This window comes from Gossypium raimondii, chromosome 13, assembly GCF_025698545.1.
Source record: "Gossypium raimondii isolate GPD5lz chromosome 13, ASM2569854v1, whole genome shotgun sequence".
NCBI lineage: Eukaryota > Viridiplantae > Streptophyta > Magnoliopsida > Malvales > Malvaceae > Gossypium > Gossypium raimondii.
In genome coordinates, this window is record NC_068577.1 from 32,042,661 (window position 1) to 32,061,114 (window position 18,454).

Here is an 18,454-nt window from a genome sequence, read left to right on the forward strand (position 1 = left end):
CTTAAAACTATAATTTTGAGCTTAAAGGCCTGTTCATTGTAATAAACCTACATTACAAGTCGTATCTCTATCTTTTGAAGTTATCCTAATTTTGTGCACCGCTTTAACTAAAGTTGTCTTGGAAATTTTCAGAAGCTGTATGTGATCATATTGAAAAAAAAAGAGACAAAGAAAGAGTGAAGAAAAGTTTGCTCAGTCTCCAAAATGAAAATATATGAGTATGAGTTCAAAATAAGTTTGGGGGAGTTCCAAAGGTTCATTTGAAGAAAAATGTTCAATTTTGAGAAATCCAAGACAAGTTAAAGGTTAAGATTTTGAAATCGAAATGTCTTATCTCTTAAAATCCCTACCTTTAACCGAGCCCTATTACAACCTTATAAAAGACCTATTGATTTTATAATTATGTCACCTACATTAGTGGAGAGAAACTATTAAGTTCAACATATGAGATCATAAATAAGCCTTATGATTGTTTTGCTTGATTGATGAGAAATTGTGTTGAATGAAGAATATTATTTATAGCTGTGACATATATGCAAACTATAATTCATGTTGGCATATCTTGAAACTTAGAATAAAATTTTCAAAATGTTTGTATATGAGTTACTTGTTAATAAAGAAGATCTATGAGCATGAATTTATTGATGCATGATTATGAGACGAAGATTGATGCTACTTACACTCTTAGCAAAATTTGCCTTAGCAAGACCTTGTGTTGTGCATGAACATTACTTGAGACGAGCAATGATTTAAGTTTGGGGATGTGTAAACTGAAAAATATATATGATTTTTCCTATATAATTCATCATCTTTTTACTTAAATTTGCTGTTAAAACCAAGTAATTGTTTAATAAATTAATGAAATATGCGAAAATATGAAATTAGGACATGGAAATTATTAAAATGTGATTTCATGCTTTATTATATAGTTTTCATGCATAAAATGATTTATTTTATATTAGTTTGAGCATATTATATTTTTAAGCTATAAAGTGGGTCATGCATGATTAAATTAAATAATAAAATATAAAGTTATATTAAATAATTCATTTTAAATAATTCATTAATAAATTGGGTTTTAATTAATTAAGTAAATTAATTAATTGAAGTGGTTAAAATTATATTATTTGGTCCTCTAAACTATCTACCCAATTTTCGGCTACACATGGCTGATTATAAATTAATTTTTGGTCTAATTACACAAGGTCCTTGAAGAGCTAAAGAAATTAGAGATTTTTCTGAAGATTTGTTGGTGACCGAGTCTTAGTCCTAAGTTGTGGTGGCACTCAAATTGACCAAGAATCAAGCAGAATCAGCCACATTTCCTCAATTCATTGCCGGCCATCCTTGGAAGAAGTTTTAAAAGATGGTCACTCCTATTTTTAGCAAACTAGCTTCCTTGCCTCACCTATAAATAAGAGCTCATTTCTCACTTTTTCAATCAGCCCTCACTCATTCATAATTCTCTCCTCTCTCAAATATCTTAGCTATCTTTCCCCCTCATGCATATCATCATCATTGCATAAGGATTTTTAGAAAAATTAGTCTATTAAAGAACCCTTGGTCGGCCACCTTCGAGGACCATCAGCAAAGGAGCAAAGCAAAGAAGCGAAGGAGCCTCGTCTGTCAGAGTCTTGGGTGACAGCCACTCTGAATTGGGTTTAATCTTTCTTTTTTTTTAATTTAATTTAAAGATTTTTGCTAAGTGTTCTTTGTTCTTGTTTACAACAATGTTAGCTTAATTTTATTTAAGGTAGGATGATTTTTTTGATTAAATAATATTTATTTGATTCATGCTTTTAATGTTTGTGCCTCAATCGATCATATTTTCAATTATTTGTATTTCATTTATACATGATTGGAATGCACTTGAATTAGCTAAGCGATCTTGACCAAACGACGGCTAATGGATACACAATTGAAATGTGCATGTTCAATTTAGATCCTGACCCGAATAAATTGTAGGTTGCATAACAACTCTGACCAAGTTCTGTTATCTGCATAGTTTTTAGATTTGTGTGATTAAATTATTTTAAACCTGACATGTCCCTGTTACTTCACACGAATACTAAGAAATCCTTAGTAAATAAGGATCAGTAAAATGCGTATTTACTAAGTAAAGGATTCCGAAAGGACCAATGTGGTTTCCAAACTTATGAAAGATTGAGTTGCCATGGAATGTTTTTCCGAATGTTTTTAAGCATGTTGATAATAAATTGAGTTTAATTAAAGTAATCGTCCTAGTTTATTTATGTTATAATTGTTACAAAATTGTGTTTAATTTTACTAAAATGTATTTCATTTAGTTTGCATACTTAGGATAATTTGCATTAGGGATCATTCCATTAAGTTTAATATTGTGTTTAATTTTACTAAAATCTATTTCATTTAGTTTGCATTAGAGAAGGATTTTTTGGTTTACAGCGATGCCTTACACATGGGGCTAAGATGTGTACTGATGTAGGAAGGAAAAGTGGTAGCTTATGCTTCTAGGCAACTGAAGGTTTATAAACCTAACTACCTAACCCACGATTTGGAGTTAGCGGTAGTGGTGTTCACACTCAAGATTTGGCAACACTACTTGTATGGTGAGAAGTGTACCATCTATATAGACCACAAGAGTCTCAAGTACTTATTCACGTAGAAAGAGTTGAACCTTCGACGGAAAAGGTGGATAGAGTTGCTGAAGGATTACGACTATATGATAGAGTATCACCCTCGCAAGACAAATGTGGAAGCAAATGCACTAAGCAAAAAGTCAGTAAGTGAGTTGCAAGATCTGTTCACGCAGCTAAGTGTAACAAGTGATGGGGGATTACTAACAGAATAGCAGGTCAGACCAACCTTGTCATAACAAATCAAGGAGAAGCAAGCCTCAGATGAAGAATTGGCGAAGAAGGTTCGCCAAGCAGAGTAAGGAGTGCAAGGGGACTTCACACTAAATGTAGAAGGGATATTTTGTTTTAATGGGAGACTTTGTGTACCTAGAGATGAGGAGATTCAATAGATGATTCTTAAATAGGCACACAATAGTTTATATGCAATGCACCTTAACAATAATAAAATGTATCGTGACCTCCGCAAACTGTATTGGTGGCTTGGATTGAAGCAAGTTGTTATAGATCTTGTGGCGAAATGTCTAATTTTCCAAAAAGTCAAAGCAGAGCATCAGTATCCTTCAGGACTGCTACAACCACTCAAGATTCCAGAATGGAAGTGGGAAAGAATCACCATGGATTTTATGTTAGTGTTGCCACAGAATATGACCAAGAAGGATGCTATTTGGGTAATTGTAGATCGCTTTATGAAGAGTTTACTTTTCTTAGTTATTCGTACGAGCTATACTCTACAATGGCTCACAGAGATTTACGTCACTAAGATAATAAGACTTCATGGCATGCCAGTTTCCATTACTTTAGATCGAGAGCCACGATTCACGTCGAGATTTTGGAAGATTTTGCAAGAATTTTGGGTTTGAAGCTTAACTTCAGTACTACTTATCACCCTCAAACATATGACCAATCAGAGAAAGTGATACAAGTACTAGAAGACATGCTGTAAAGTTGTGTTTTGGAGTTCGCAGGAATCTGGGAACATTATTTACCTTTGGCAGAGTTCGCCTATAACAAAAATTACCAAGCCAATATTCAAATGGCACCTTTTGAAGCATTGTGTGGAAGGAGGTGTCAAACACCCCTATGTTGGGCTGAGTTGGATGAAATGAGAATAGTTGGCCTTGAATTGGTTCACGAGACTTAAGATAAGATAAAGATGATATGTGAGAGGTTAAAACCTCTTTCAAATAAACAAAAGTCCTATGTTGACTTGAAATGGTGAGATGTTGAGTAACAAGTGGAGGAGCATGTGTTTCTTAATGTATCACCATGGAAGAAAGTCCTAAGGATTGGACGTAAAGGAAAGCTAAGTCCAAGGTTCATTGGTCCTTATGAAGTACAGAGAAATGGTCTTATAGCATATCAACTCAATTTCCCCCACGAACTTGATCGAATTCATGATATGTTTCATGTATCCATGCTGAGGAAATATCGAGTAGAACCATCCCATGTAGTGTCAGCAGATGACATTAAAGTGCGACCTGATTTAACTTATGAGGAAGAACTAGTAAAAATTGAGGCTCGCAAGGAGAAAGTTTTGTGAAACAAGAGGATTCCTTTAGTCATAGAGTTGAGGTGAAACCGTACTAGCAAAGCTACTTGGGAAATAGAAGAAGCAATGAAGAAACAATACCCTCAATTGTTTGAAGGTGAACATTTCGAGGACAAAATGCCTTAAATAAGGAAGAGTTGTAACATCCCAAGATAGGGCCTATAAGTTTTAGCCTCGTAAGTAAGGCTCTGCCAGTGTTTCGGTAAACTAGGGGTTCGTCAAAATAGTTTTAGTAAGAAGTTTGCCCAAAATTTAGCAAAGCAGTACACCAAAAGATGCAGTAACTGGGTTTGCCAAATTTATTAAAAGAGTGTTCGCCAGTCTATTCGGTGAGCTAGGGTTCACTAGTTGACTTGCGAACTGGGGGTTCACCAGTCAAAATTGAGTCATACTCAAATTAGGAAATAAAGATATTATGCATCTAAGATACATTTCATGCACGTAACCTTGTTTTAAATCGAATAGAGTTCTTAAGTCTAGTAAGGTATCCTAAGATCACTAAATCACTTAGTGCCTATAAATACAACTCTTATTCCATGAAAATTCTCTCATTGATATTCTGTTGACAAGTCTCTGTTCTGAACCAAGTTCGTAGCAACCGAGATAAGCCTCTGTCCTGTTAAGTTTGATTGTTCAGAAAGCTAGGTTTGCTTCCATATGCGAATTCCGTAAGTTTTGTCTATTTAAATAATTTGTGTGTTATAATGTATGTGGCGAACCAACAGGACCATCTACCAGTAAGGATAAAGGCAAATAAAAACTCGTTGAAATTCTCAGCTTCATCAGTGAGTGGTTAAAAATTTCCATAAGTGTGCTAACTACCATTTTTCTCAGTATGAATGCTCAGGGTTCATAACTTGTGTGCAAACTGTTATGTTTTCTAAAAAAAAACCTTGTATTTAAACTAAGTTCCAATAATAGGATTTTCCTATAAAACTTTGTTTACAAAGTTCTGATACTTTGTTTCAATATATGTTTCCAAGTTATGTTTTTAAGCTATGTTTTAAAAATATGTTCCACGCGTGCTCCTATGCGAGCCTATGTTTTAAAGTATGTTTTAAAAGCACAGTTTAATAAGCTATGTTTTGGCAAGCTCTTTATGCTTGTTCTATGTGATAAGTTTCTGTGTGAGCTCTTTTGCGAGTTTATATGTTGGATATATTGGTATACCACATGATTGTGAGTACTCACCTATAAGTTCTATGATTTGGGCATTAAGGCCTTGGAACATGCTGAGAGATAAGGGAATTTCGAGCTATGCTCCATTCAATGGGACATGCTGGCAGACAAGAGAGTATTTAGCTTATTTTATACTAATGGGACAAGTTAAGAAATTTTTGAGTCATTCTGAGGTGTTATAAGGAGATTCGTATATCCAATAGATAAAATAAGATAAGTAAGTTAAGATAAGTGTGAGAACATATTTTATGTTCCTTAGTCATTCCGACAAGACAAGTTTGTAGGCATGTTTCAATCTATATAAGATCCGTTTTCAAACAACAAAAAACTAAGTTTTTAAGCATGATTTTCAAAAAGTACAACTGAAACTGTTTTTTACAAACTTATGTTTCTGGCAAGCAGGTTCTTCGAACTAGGACAACAAGTGTTTCTATTAATTCCAGGCTAAAGTTGCTTCCAGGAAAAATGCGATCACAATGGTTAGGCCCTTACGCTATCAACTATTCACTGACCAATGGAGTTGTAGAATCAATAGCAAAAGATGATAAAATTTTCTTTGTATACAGGCAATAATTAAAGCATTATTTTAGGGGAATTGTAGACAAATTCTTTGAAATACAATATTTAGACTGTATTATTTTAGAAAGTGAGAAAGGTAAGGTAGTTGATGAATAAGATAAAGACATCGAATTTTGATGGCTAGATATGAACAAAGTCTAAAGAAATTAATTTTGTAACTTATATATATAATTTAGCTATTTTCTTTTTTACTTTATGTTTTCTTATGTAAGTCACCTGCACAAAGCATGCACTACAAGTTCAAGCTTGGAAGGAGAAAAGAAGGAGTTCACTAAAGTACGTAGCGACATGTTACGAAAAAAATGAAAGTTCTAAAACTCTTTCTATTAGGGTGGTACACATTGAAGATAATATGCATTGTAAAGTGTGGGGGTTATACATAGAATTTATTTGTTTTTTTTTTTTTAAATTTACTAGCATTGGTTGATGTTTTTGAGTGTTTATTTTTAGTCTAAAAATGTATTTTTTAATTTTTTTATTGTTGTTTATTTTGTGAGGTTGCATAGTGCTTGAGCTTGCAATGATAGAAGCAATTAGTCATTGGTGTAACGATATTAGTGAATTCTTTTAAGCATGTAAGTTTGGAATGGTATTAGAGGAATTTTATTCTTTTAAAGTTAAATTAGTTAGTTCAAAAATTATTAAATCATGTAATAAGTTAGAGGTAATCATTGTATGCTGCAACTCATGCCATAGGATAAATAACTGTCTAGATGACTGTATATACCTGTTTTGAACTTTAAGGTATTCATGGAACCGTATAAAGAGCATGCATTGAATTCATCAATTTAGAAATGTCTAGGGATGACCTAAGGCAATGTTTAGTTAGCTATGGCCTAAATGAACTCACCTTTATGCTATGCACCCATAGCACTATGATTTGAGCCTAAATTTACCTTCCTATTTAACTTTTATTATTGAGACCTTGAACCAAAAATTTGAGTCTGTACTCATACTATCTCTGTCCCTTTTTTTATTGACACAAATTAGATGTCAAACCATGGATATTGAGGATAAGTAAAAACATATTGGTAGTCTTAAAAGAATGAGCCGTGAGAGAGCTAGTGGAAACAATTCGACGCCATAAGTAGATATCTCTATTTTAGTGTGCTATAAGTCAAAAATCAAGTAAATAAAACCTTAAGTGTGAGATGAAAAAAGCATAGAACAGATAAAAGCATTGAGAGTGAAAAAGAGAATTTGTGGAAAAATGCTAAACTAGCATTGAGTCTGAAAAGATTCTCGGTTGCTCTTTAATGTACAAAATTGCTAGGCTTTTACACTTATGGCATTCTAATTTGACCCATCTAAAAATTTTGGGGAAATAAGGTATGTCAGAGAAAGAGAAATAAGGTGGTGAAAATATGGGTTAGATTTGGGGGTGATTCGGGGACAATATCATGTGCCAAACTAATTTTTGTGCTTGAATCATTTGATGCTCCTTTTCCTTGAAATTGAACCGTCGTTAAGCCTCAAAACATTACAAGCTAAAAAGTCCTATTGGACCTTGACATGTCAATTTATGGATGCTTATCATGTTATTTTTATGAGAAACGAATGAATTGAGTTATTCTAGTATAAATATTATATCTGCACAATGAGTTTTGATGGACTTGAATGATGGAAAAAAAGTACGTATGATTACCTTTAAACTTGATCATGTTGTAACCTTTTGAACTCTCATGATTTACTTTTAGAAGTTGTAAATTTCCTAAGCATCACCAAGATTGCATGATAGGAAAATTATTCATATTGTGTATATCTTTAACTGAGTTCCTTCACTAATCATGCTCAAGGGTCATCATTTTGTATGTTTCTTGTTTTTTTTTTTTTTGCTTGCTTGAGGACAAGCAAAGACTTAAGCGTGGGGGAATTCAATCTGTCATAATCTAATATGGTAAATTGAGTCCTTTTAGACACTTAATGAGCTCGTAATCAAGCATTCTGATGACATTTTAATAATTCTATGATTTATGTGTGATTTATGCTTTTGTTAAAGAAAGTAGGCTTTCTCGGTATGATTTATCAACCAATTAGGCAAAATCTTGCCTAATGAGTTATAACGAGTGATGTAGTTGGTTTAGGAAACGACTTGGGCAAAATGTAAAAGGAATGATGAGATTACCTAGAATGTCTAACCGCCTCTCACTGTCCTCGCGAACCATGAGAGAAGTCAACACTAAAAAAACAATCAATCAAATACTAAGTGAAGTGTATGAAAGTGACAGGTCAATTGTAATATATTTTTACAAAGGGGTACAGGAGTTCTCCGAGGATTGAACCCAAAGGAGTTTGCGATTAAGTGAACTCTAGCTACAAACATGCAATTAAAGAGTCTAAACAACTACTTGTTATATACTAAAGTATGACAATCCATTCAAGAGTTTTAAATATACTAATTAATTAACTAAAATTCGTAAAGGACTAAGTTTGGTTCAATGTAGCATGTGAATATATAATGCGAATGTGCAAGTATACACGTCGAATCAAGTAATAAAGTGATAAGTGAGATCGTCTCCACAGGGATCGAAATAGGTAAAAATATGGTTGAGTTATTACTATAAACTATACTAATTAGGCTTATATTTGAAGTGATGTATTGATGTATGAAATAAAAAATCAAATAATGAATAAAATGTTGTGGCAATTCTATGAGAAAAAGTTGAGAGGATTGATGCTGTTGATTGGGAAGGTTGGAATTACTTGGATTATATCTTAATAACATAATAATGTCATTAAAAAATCTTGACCAAATTATTGTTCAGAGTATAACTACTGCATTCTGCTTCTTTCGAGAGCTAGAATTAAAGCTATCATTCAAGTATTTGTATGTCTACAAGTCTCAAGAACAATAACTAACGATATTCTTCCTTACTCTATACAGATCATAACTCTATGTCTAGAGTGCTACGAGTATTCGCTCCAGTACGCACTCATATCATTCGATTACGATCCAACTTATTTAACCTTTTCAGAATTAAATCAAGTCTACGGATATACCATGCATTCATCTATGTCTAGAGCTTGCATGCATATATTTAAAATAATCTAAACCGAATAAAATAGTAGATCTACTCAAAATATCACCATGATCATTAAATATATCAAGATAGATCCAGTAATTCCAACCCAAATGAAATTAGCTCATGGGTTGGGATTTAAAATCCAAAATCAGAATAACATTCAACATCATCATTAACAGTTTACAAATTAAAGAAATTAATTAATAGAAGAAGGTAGAACTGTAGAAAGCTTTCGCCATTCCATCTTTCACTTCGATGCTGATAAATCATGCAGAATGCAAGGCTAATTGCTCGTCCCTTTCCTTGCGTCTCTATTCTTCTCTTAAGATGCTACCCTCTCCCTTTTCTTTGGAATTTTTCACAAGTTTTTTCGGAGAGAAAACTGCTCTCCAAATTCCCCCTCCAAAATCCTTGTGCCCTCTTTCTTTTATCTTTCCTCTTTTATAGGGTACGTCCCCTTCTCTCAGCACACACTTTTCTCCCTCTTTTTCAGGTGGATTTATCTAATGCATGTCCAATTGGCTGAGAGTGACGAGGACTAAGTGCTGCATCAACATTTTCATGGAATTGCCATTGCATTTTAGTTGGCAATCCATCCAACCTTTTTCCCTGGCAATATTTCACTTCATTCTTTTCCTCCTTTTTCTCCTTTTCTTCATCATTCCTGTACCTGCTGCATACAACAAACAATTCTCTTATTTTCAACAGTAAAAGTAACATGAAATGACATTTAATGCACAATCTAAGCGTTATTATGCAATGTTCTAAAAATAACCTAAAAAAGCAAATATATCTACTTAAGTACAGGCATTAAATTAGGCTTAGAGGTTCGAAATATAACTCTTTTCAAGAGTTATCACACCCCTAAACCTGAGTTCTTGCTTGTCCTCAAGCAGAATATGTATGAATGCATGAATGTATTAATTTTCCATAACTATAATTGCCTCTTGTACTGCTAAACCAAACGAAACATATTTTATACCTCCATTCTCAACAATCTTCTTTCTAAAATAATTGGTTCAAATTTTATAGGTTTGTTTAGCATAAAAAGTGTAGAAAATGTTACCTAAAAAATAAAAGTTCCTAAATATCCATGCAATTCTAACTATAGCAAGCACCTCCTAATGTACTTAGTTTATCTTTCCACTAAACTCAGTTTTTCTTCTCATACTTATTATGTCATTGCATTATATAAAATTTTCTCTATAGAATTCATCTTGTCACATGATTTCTTTACTTGAAAATCTCAATGGAGCATACACTAGATTGCTAACTATTACATCATGCCACAATTTGAATGTAATTCACTCACGAAGCTAAGGGTTTTGACTAAAACAATGCAAACAACTACTCCCTTAGCTACTCAGCCTACTACTACAATGGAGTGCCTGTAAACTATTTTTCTTACTCATTCTTATTTGATCTTGCTTTTCTAATCAATTATACAATAGAGCAAACAGAGTATTACTTGCCTACTCAACAATTTCAAACATTGGAGTGCTTTATAGTGTCTTTTTAAATTTTACTTTATTTATTCATTTACCCTCAGCTTTGTCATGGTATTTATTATTACACAATGCTAATTTACTGATGTTAGTTTCAAGACTTCTAAGTGTATTAAAAGAAACCTACTATAGACTAATTGCGATTATACTTAGGTCATTCTACTTTTAGGCATCAATTTTCACACAACTATCCTAAGCTAAACATACCTAATCAACTATCACAATTTCACATTTTGAAGAGTTGTTATCCTCACCGAACATCATAGATAACAATATACTTCTCATGATTTAACAATTATTTAGCATTTGTATGTCATGGAAAAATGAGTGAAAAAATAATCTAATGTTCAAACAAAATATCCCATGTATGCAATATGTGCAACACACCCCCAAACCTAAAGGATGCATTGTCCTCAATGCATGATCATACACAAATTTTCACTTATGCAAAAACAAATAGATATGTAGCAAATGCAATGAAATCAATTATGAATGCATGAAAAATACATGTAAAAATGAAAAAAAATATGCAAATGAAAAGTAAAAACAAAGCTTAGAAATGATTTGTGTTACTTTAGTTGGGTCAAGTGGATTTCCTGGCAGCGTACTTGTAGCATTGCTTCCGTTTGAGCAGATTAATTGGCACCTTTTCATCATCACCATCTAATTTCATGAGATCATCAATCAGTTGATTAATCTCATGATCTTGCTCTGATATGGGTGTAGTGGTTTGAGAGTAGCAGGTTCCTGTGGTGTAAAATTTTTATTCATGTTATCTCATTCCTTATCAGATTCAATGTTCGTCGATTATATTTTCTCTTTTTCTCCCTTTGTTTCTTTGTTCTTCTTTTCTACAATGACTGGATGTGTAGTAGTGTCCATCCCAGCTGTTTCAACTTCATCCTCTGGATTCAATAACAACTCTTTGGGAAAAATAATATAAAAATTAAGCTAAAAATTCATAAGTATGCTAAGTGGGCTAACTATTACAAAGCCTGGGCCAAAATCTACACAGTTCGAAGAGCAATGGAATGTTTATCATGAAGTATTGGAGCTCCTTAATAATGCTTCAAATGTTGGCCATTGACTTCTAAATTAAAAGAAGTCTTGCCATCTTTGACTTCTACCGCTCCATGAGGGTAAACATGCACTATCTCAATTGGGCAGACCAACGAGACTTCAATTTGCCAGGAAAGAATTTCAGCCTGGAATTGAACAACAACACTTGTTGCCCAAGTTCAAATTACCGTGGCAAAATCTTCTTATCATGCCATCGTTTTGTCTTCTCTTTGATGCGAGCTTGGTCGTATCATGTTTCGATACATCTCGACGACATCGGGATTGGCCTAAACTTGAAGGGCCCAAGTGCAAAATGAAACATCTCTTAGGCTTGATTGATTATTGGGCCAATATTTTTAAGGACTTTTTTTTAATTCAATATAGTTTTATTTAAATTAATAAGTTTGCATATTTTAAATTTTAGACTTGCATTTTGTGTGTTCTGCATTTAATAAAGTTATGCATTATGTAACTTCCATGCTAGTTAAGTATGCATCATAAATAATGACATGCATTATGTAACTCCCATGCTAGTTTAAGTCTGCATCATTAAATTAAGTCTTGCATTAAGTAACTCATTTGTTCATTTAGTTTGCATTTCAAACCATGCATTTAAGCATCTTATTTTAATAAATGAGTTGCTAGACATTTATTCAACTCTTCTTAGTTTTATTAATAAGTGTTTTTGTTGAACTTTATTTAATAAGTGTTGCTCTTAATTAATCTAGTTACTAGGATTATTTATTGATGCATTAGTTAAGTTCATTTAATTATGCTTCTTTAATTAACTAGTTCTTTGGAATAATTGATGCATATGTTTTAGTTCATTTATTTAAGTTAAGTATTAATGTGTGTTATGTTTAATAAGTGCTTACATGTATTTAATAAGCTCATTTTAATTTGTTTATTGCAGGAGTCTTTTCAAGTCATAACCGTTACAATTCAAGGTTGTTACAAATTAAATAAAGTGGTTGTTCAAGTCATTTTCGGTTACAAAGTAAAAAGGCTATTACAAATAAGGTTTATACATCATTTAAGGAGGTTTTAAGGAGCATTATATCATCTATTTAATTTCGGCAACAACCTTTTAAGCTACCAACCCGTTTTTGCCATTTCAAAGGTTAATTCAAGCATTCAGATACCATTAAGGAGCTGGTTAATAAGTTGGTGTCTATTCGGCTGGCTAAGGGCTAACTCAAGAGTCATTTTTCAAGTAATTAAATTCATTCATTCAGCTGAATTGAAGTGAATTCAAGAATGGAGTTATTTGGCTCAAGAATGTGAAAAGACTTGAGTTTTATTTCAGTTTTTTAAATGGCACATTAAGTTAAATGTTTGTGACCATTCGGCTAGCCTATTTTAGCACTATAAATATACGAAATCAGCCTTTGTAAAGGGACTTTTTCTAAACTTTTTGCCAATTTGTTTAATGAAACTTTGTTTCTGTGTGGTTAACTTCCTCTCCAGTTTCGTACGAGTCTCGAGTGACTTATCTAGCGAGCTAGTGGCGTCATCCTGAACTTGTTTCTGAACTTATCACCAACCCTGGTGTGACGTTCATCCATCTAAATATACCTTTGGTTCCTACTTTGCTAAGTAACAGGTCGAGGTCCATCAACCTATTCCCAATTGTCACCTTAAACCATATAAGATTTGGGTCGATACTCGTTATAGTATCGAATCTTTCTTGATGTTTAAGTTGTATTATTCATCTCCATCACTTACTTTTTCTATCCTACTTCTTTATTAAACCGAGTCCATCCAAAGTTGTTCCATCTAAAATCCATCTATCTTTTAGCCACCTTGAACTTATTCCAACATACAATTCCATACTTAACCAAAATTCATCAATTTTCGAAACCGAATGAAACTTCCTCGTCGACGATCGGGCAACTTAAATACGACTCGACTCAACACCGAGGTAAATTGTATCATTTGGTATCAGAACTACAAATCAAGGAGTACCGACGTTCATAGCAATCCCGGAGTAGGTTCGTAAAAAAATTTGAAAAAAAATCAAAAAAATTTGAAAAAGAGGAGATATATTTCGTGAATTCAAGTATTTCCATTGTAATTAGTATTTTGTAATTGACAAAAAATGAAATTTAAAAAAAAAAGAGGAGAAGTATTGAAAGATTTGTGATTGTATTCTTGTTTCCTTATCCAGCAAGTTTGACTTCTCTATCGTTTCCCATCACTCTACCCTAAACGCCACACACTTAACCATTTTTCTTTTATTTTAGCCTACCCTACACCTAAAACATTTATCCCTTGTAACCCATTTTGAAGTTGAACCCAAAGTCGTAATAAGTCTACTTGAGACGAAATACGAATTTATGAGAGTGGGAAGAGCGGTAAAAGGCAAAAGAGCGTGAGATCATTCGAGAGAAGAAAAAGCCAAAACGAGCGAAAACACAAGTGGAGTGAGAACCTTTATTTCTCTTTTCGAGTGATTTTGTGAGGTTTGTGGTAAGGTATTTACTTTCTTTATTTTGTTTAACACTTTTCTTGTTATTACTTAATCACATCTCGAGAAGCATTTTTGGCCGATGAATTTCAGTATTTGGTGAACGAGATGGGTCGAATGCTTGAAAGGAAGCTAGGTCCATTACAAAGACGTTTGGACCGAGTAGAGGAAAAATCCCAACGAAAGCAAACTCCACCGAGTCGAGAAATGGAGTTAAGTTCATCACGACGACATTATTCGAGAAGAGACTTATATCAAGACTCCTATTCAACAAGGCTTTCGAGTCAACGAGAAGAAAACTTCGAGTCAAAAATTATTCGAGATAAACGAGAAAGTATGAGTTATGAGAAACGTTCACGAAGACTTGATCCAGATACCTATGTGAATACTTTCTATTCTTTCGAGCAAAATACTAATTATTTTGATTCTTTTGTATCATCTTCAAGTTTTAATAAAATCGAAAAAGAAATAGAAAAAGAAAGGGAAAAAGAAAAGAAATCAAAAAAGAGTGTGAGCCCAAAAATAAAATTGAAAAAGAGAGAGAAAATGAAAAAATAAAAAATAAATCGAGTCAAAAAAAGAAACGAGAGAAAAAGAGGCAAGCTAACCAGAAAAAGTGAGGAGTGTTTCAACTAACCCATATGAAACTTGTTCTTGTTATGTTTCTTTTTTTCAGGTGCCCGAAACAACGAACGATAATTTTCAAATTCAATACCTTTCCGATGAAAGACGCTTTCGTATGATCAGCATAGGTAAGGTTGAAGATGAAATCACACCCTACGAGTTCGAAGGTAAGCAAGGTAAGGAATTTTTAACAACCAAGCCATGGCAATCAAGTTTGAAAGTTGTTGAAAATGCCTTAGTTTTAAAAAGATTCCCTTATCTTCATCCGATTAATTGCTATTCTTTGAATATGGTTAATGAGCTCGTTTCAAAAGAAAGCACCACGAGTTTTTCTCTTGGTTTGCATTGTGAAGAAAATTTTGTTGATGTTGTTTGGTACGATCGACAAACCAAAGATTTTATTTTGCGTGATGACGGTTTTTCACAAAAAGTGATTAAGTTTTTCGATTGTGATAATTTTGTGCATCAATTTTCGCCTTGTGAAAAATCCATGAATTTGTGCAAGTCTTATTTGAAGAATGTAAAGAGATTTGAATGTTTGTCTCTGTGGACACAAAAATCCTTTTGGTTTGACATGCTTGATTTACTAAACTCTTTGCTACATTTTGGCGTAAGTAATCAAACTCGTGTTTTTAAACCTGGAATATGTTTTGGTACGATTTGTGGAAAAATCAAGCATCTCAAATTTCATGCGAATAATTTCTATTTGATTGATACTTGGTTTTTGAATAAGGTAACGACATTTGAAAATTTTGTTTTCAATATGAATTCGTTCCTCAAACAATTTCTGTGGTTGTATATGAAGTTTGCATTCCATTTGACAAAGGTTAACTCAACCACGAAGCTTCAACTACACTATACCCCCGAGGAGCGAAGGTTTGTGTTGACCGAACAAGGTAAAACTGATCGTTGTTTTCCTACTTTTAAAGGTAAGACTCCTGAACGTTTTGAAATATCCTTGTTCTCTTCGGATGGTGTTAAAAATCGTGTTAATGATTTAGCTTTTGTAAAACACTTAGATCGTGATATACTTAATTGTTCTATTTTTCCTGATGATGATCTATCTATTTTGGTTATTGATAAGAAGGTTCTTGTTTTTAATCATCATGATTTTGTTGGCGACCATATGATTAAATGGAAATTGCAATGTCCAACCATGCCAATTCATGAATCATGTGAATCTTTTCAGTTACCTGTTTGTGATGCCTACGTACATCTTTTAACTCATAGTTAATCCGTATGTTATTTTTCAAAACTGTTAAAATTTTAAAATATTTTCATTGATGAATGCTTGAATTTTTTGTGTTAAAATTTTAGTTTTTAATGTTAGATTTGAAAAAGGATTAGTTTATAAAGTGAAAATTGTTAGCTTTGAACTTAGGGGCTAAAATGCAATAATTTCAAATTTGGTATAAAATTTATGTAATATAGTTATTTGAGGGCTTTAGAAGGAGGAAATTGAGATCAATTTCAAAATCGAGGCTCCAATTTGAAAGTTATGAAAATTTTGGTTTGAGGGACTAAATTGAATAAATTGTGAAACTTTAGGAAACTTTTGTAAAATAAAATTAAATTTTCATATGCACATAATTATTGGATATAAGGTATTTTAGAGTGATAAATTGAAATTTTATTATCGTATAGATCAAGATTTGAATCGAGTCGAGGATAATCGTGGAAAAAGGGACAATTACTAATTAGCTACTTGTTTGCCGATTTTGTCAAGTAAGTTCATATAGTAAAATCATATTTAAATTGTTATATAATTGAATTATGTATGTATGAATGTTAGTTATACTCTGAAATCTTTACGATTTAGTACAAAATGTGAGATATGGAATAATTTGTAAATGTATTGCAAATGTGATAATTATAAACTTGTATGAAGTGCTTATGTAATATCCCATTTTTCAGTGGTGTTAGAAACGGTGGTTTTGGGACCACAATTTTGATATGTGAGGTTGTGTTCTAGTATTTAATTAATGTTCATGGAATTACATTAAGGTCGTATTACCTTTTGGTGAAGAAATTTTAATGTTTACTTAGTTAATTTAAGAAAAATGACTAAATTGCAAAAGATGGAAAAATCTAGTTATAATTGAATTACATGGATTAGGTGGTTTAATTATTAAAGAAGGGAGGACTTATGTGGTAATTACACCATAGTAAAGTCAAATGGACTGTTTTGCATTTGAATTAGTATGTTAAATAAAAAAGGTAGAATTGTAAATTAATAATAAAACTAAAGTAAATTAATAAGAAAAAAAAACATTGTCATTCTGCACAATGAATTGCAACCGAAATTGGGGAAGAACACCATTGTTAGAAAGCTTTGAGTTTGACTATCACAACCTCTTTGCATGTAAGCTCGTTTTAAACCCGTTTCTTGTAATTTTTATATTTTTGAGATCGTTGCAACTAGGTCCAGCTAACCCATAGCTTTTTTTTTTGAAATTGTCAAAGATTTTAGATGTTGCAATTGATAAATATTTCTTATTTTGATGTTAAGTTATGAAGTTGAAGTGTAAGTTGTTGGTTTGAATTAGTTTATTAAGTGATTTTTTATAGTTTTAGTTAATGGAGTAAATTGATAAAATATTTAAAGTTTTATGGAATTGGTGTAAATTGTGGACTGCCCTAGCATAAGAAATTCGGTTGACTTGGGAAATTGTAAAATTTTGCTAAATTTGGAAATTTCGGGTTTAGAGACTAAATTGTGAAAAATGTAAAATTTAGGGAAAATGTGTAAATAATAAAAAATTAGGGGTCTCATGCATTGAATTGAGTTTGAAATGTATGTGAATTTAATAAATTGAATTTAATTACTATATAGATCAAGAATAGAGTTAAAAGGACAATAACCGAGGAAAGGAGAAAATTGTAGGGTAGTCCTTACATTTTAACCGGAAGTGATCGTAGGTAAGTTCATAGTGTTTTGATACATAAATGTAAATTTATTATTATGTCATTGTATTCTAGTTAATTGTATATATATGAGAAATATCATTGGTTACCTATATAATATTGATTATTGCAATTGAGTACGTATGAAAATGAATAGCTAATGGTTGCAATTCTTGTCATTGCATATTATTGACATTAATACGTTGAATTATAGTATGTGTATGAAAATGATGAAGTGCCTCTGAATGGTGAATGTGTATAAAGGTAACGAATTTATGTATAATGCCTGTTGAATGTAGTAAAAGCTTAAGATACGATTGGCATGCCATTAGGAGCAGTATGCACGCTTGTATAGATTTGCACTTTGGTGCCTCTGTTTGCACTTCAGTGCCTCTGATCGCACATTTGTGCCTCTGTTTCGCATATATGATGCCTCTGGTGTGGTGTAGTTACCAGAGTATCCGAGTCAAGTTACTAGTTCATCGGGCTATGTAATAACTGAATTACAACTTATTTATGTGCTTAAATCTTATTGCATATTCATAGTACTAGTAAGTGAAAAAATATTACAATGAATTTCCTGGTTACATGTATGGATTGCTACATTGAGGAAATGTGATTCATGGTATGAGTAAGCTCTTTGAGAAGGGGGTTATTACGATATATTTGAATATGTGAACAATTACTAATGTAATTTGTGACTTGTATTTGGTTATCAGGAATTATAAATTATCTTTTTGAATAATTATTTTTAATAAGGTAAGTTAATTTGATGTTTATACAATGAGCTTACTAAGCTTCTTTAGCTTACTTGTTTCATTTACGTTCTTTTGTAGTTGTCAAGTTTGCGGACTAACCGAACGGATCGATTGGAAGCTCACACTATCTAACTATTTTGGTAGTTGTTTTATATTTTGGGATGTGGAATGTATATAGGTGTTTTTTTG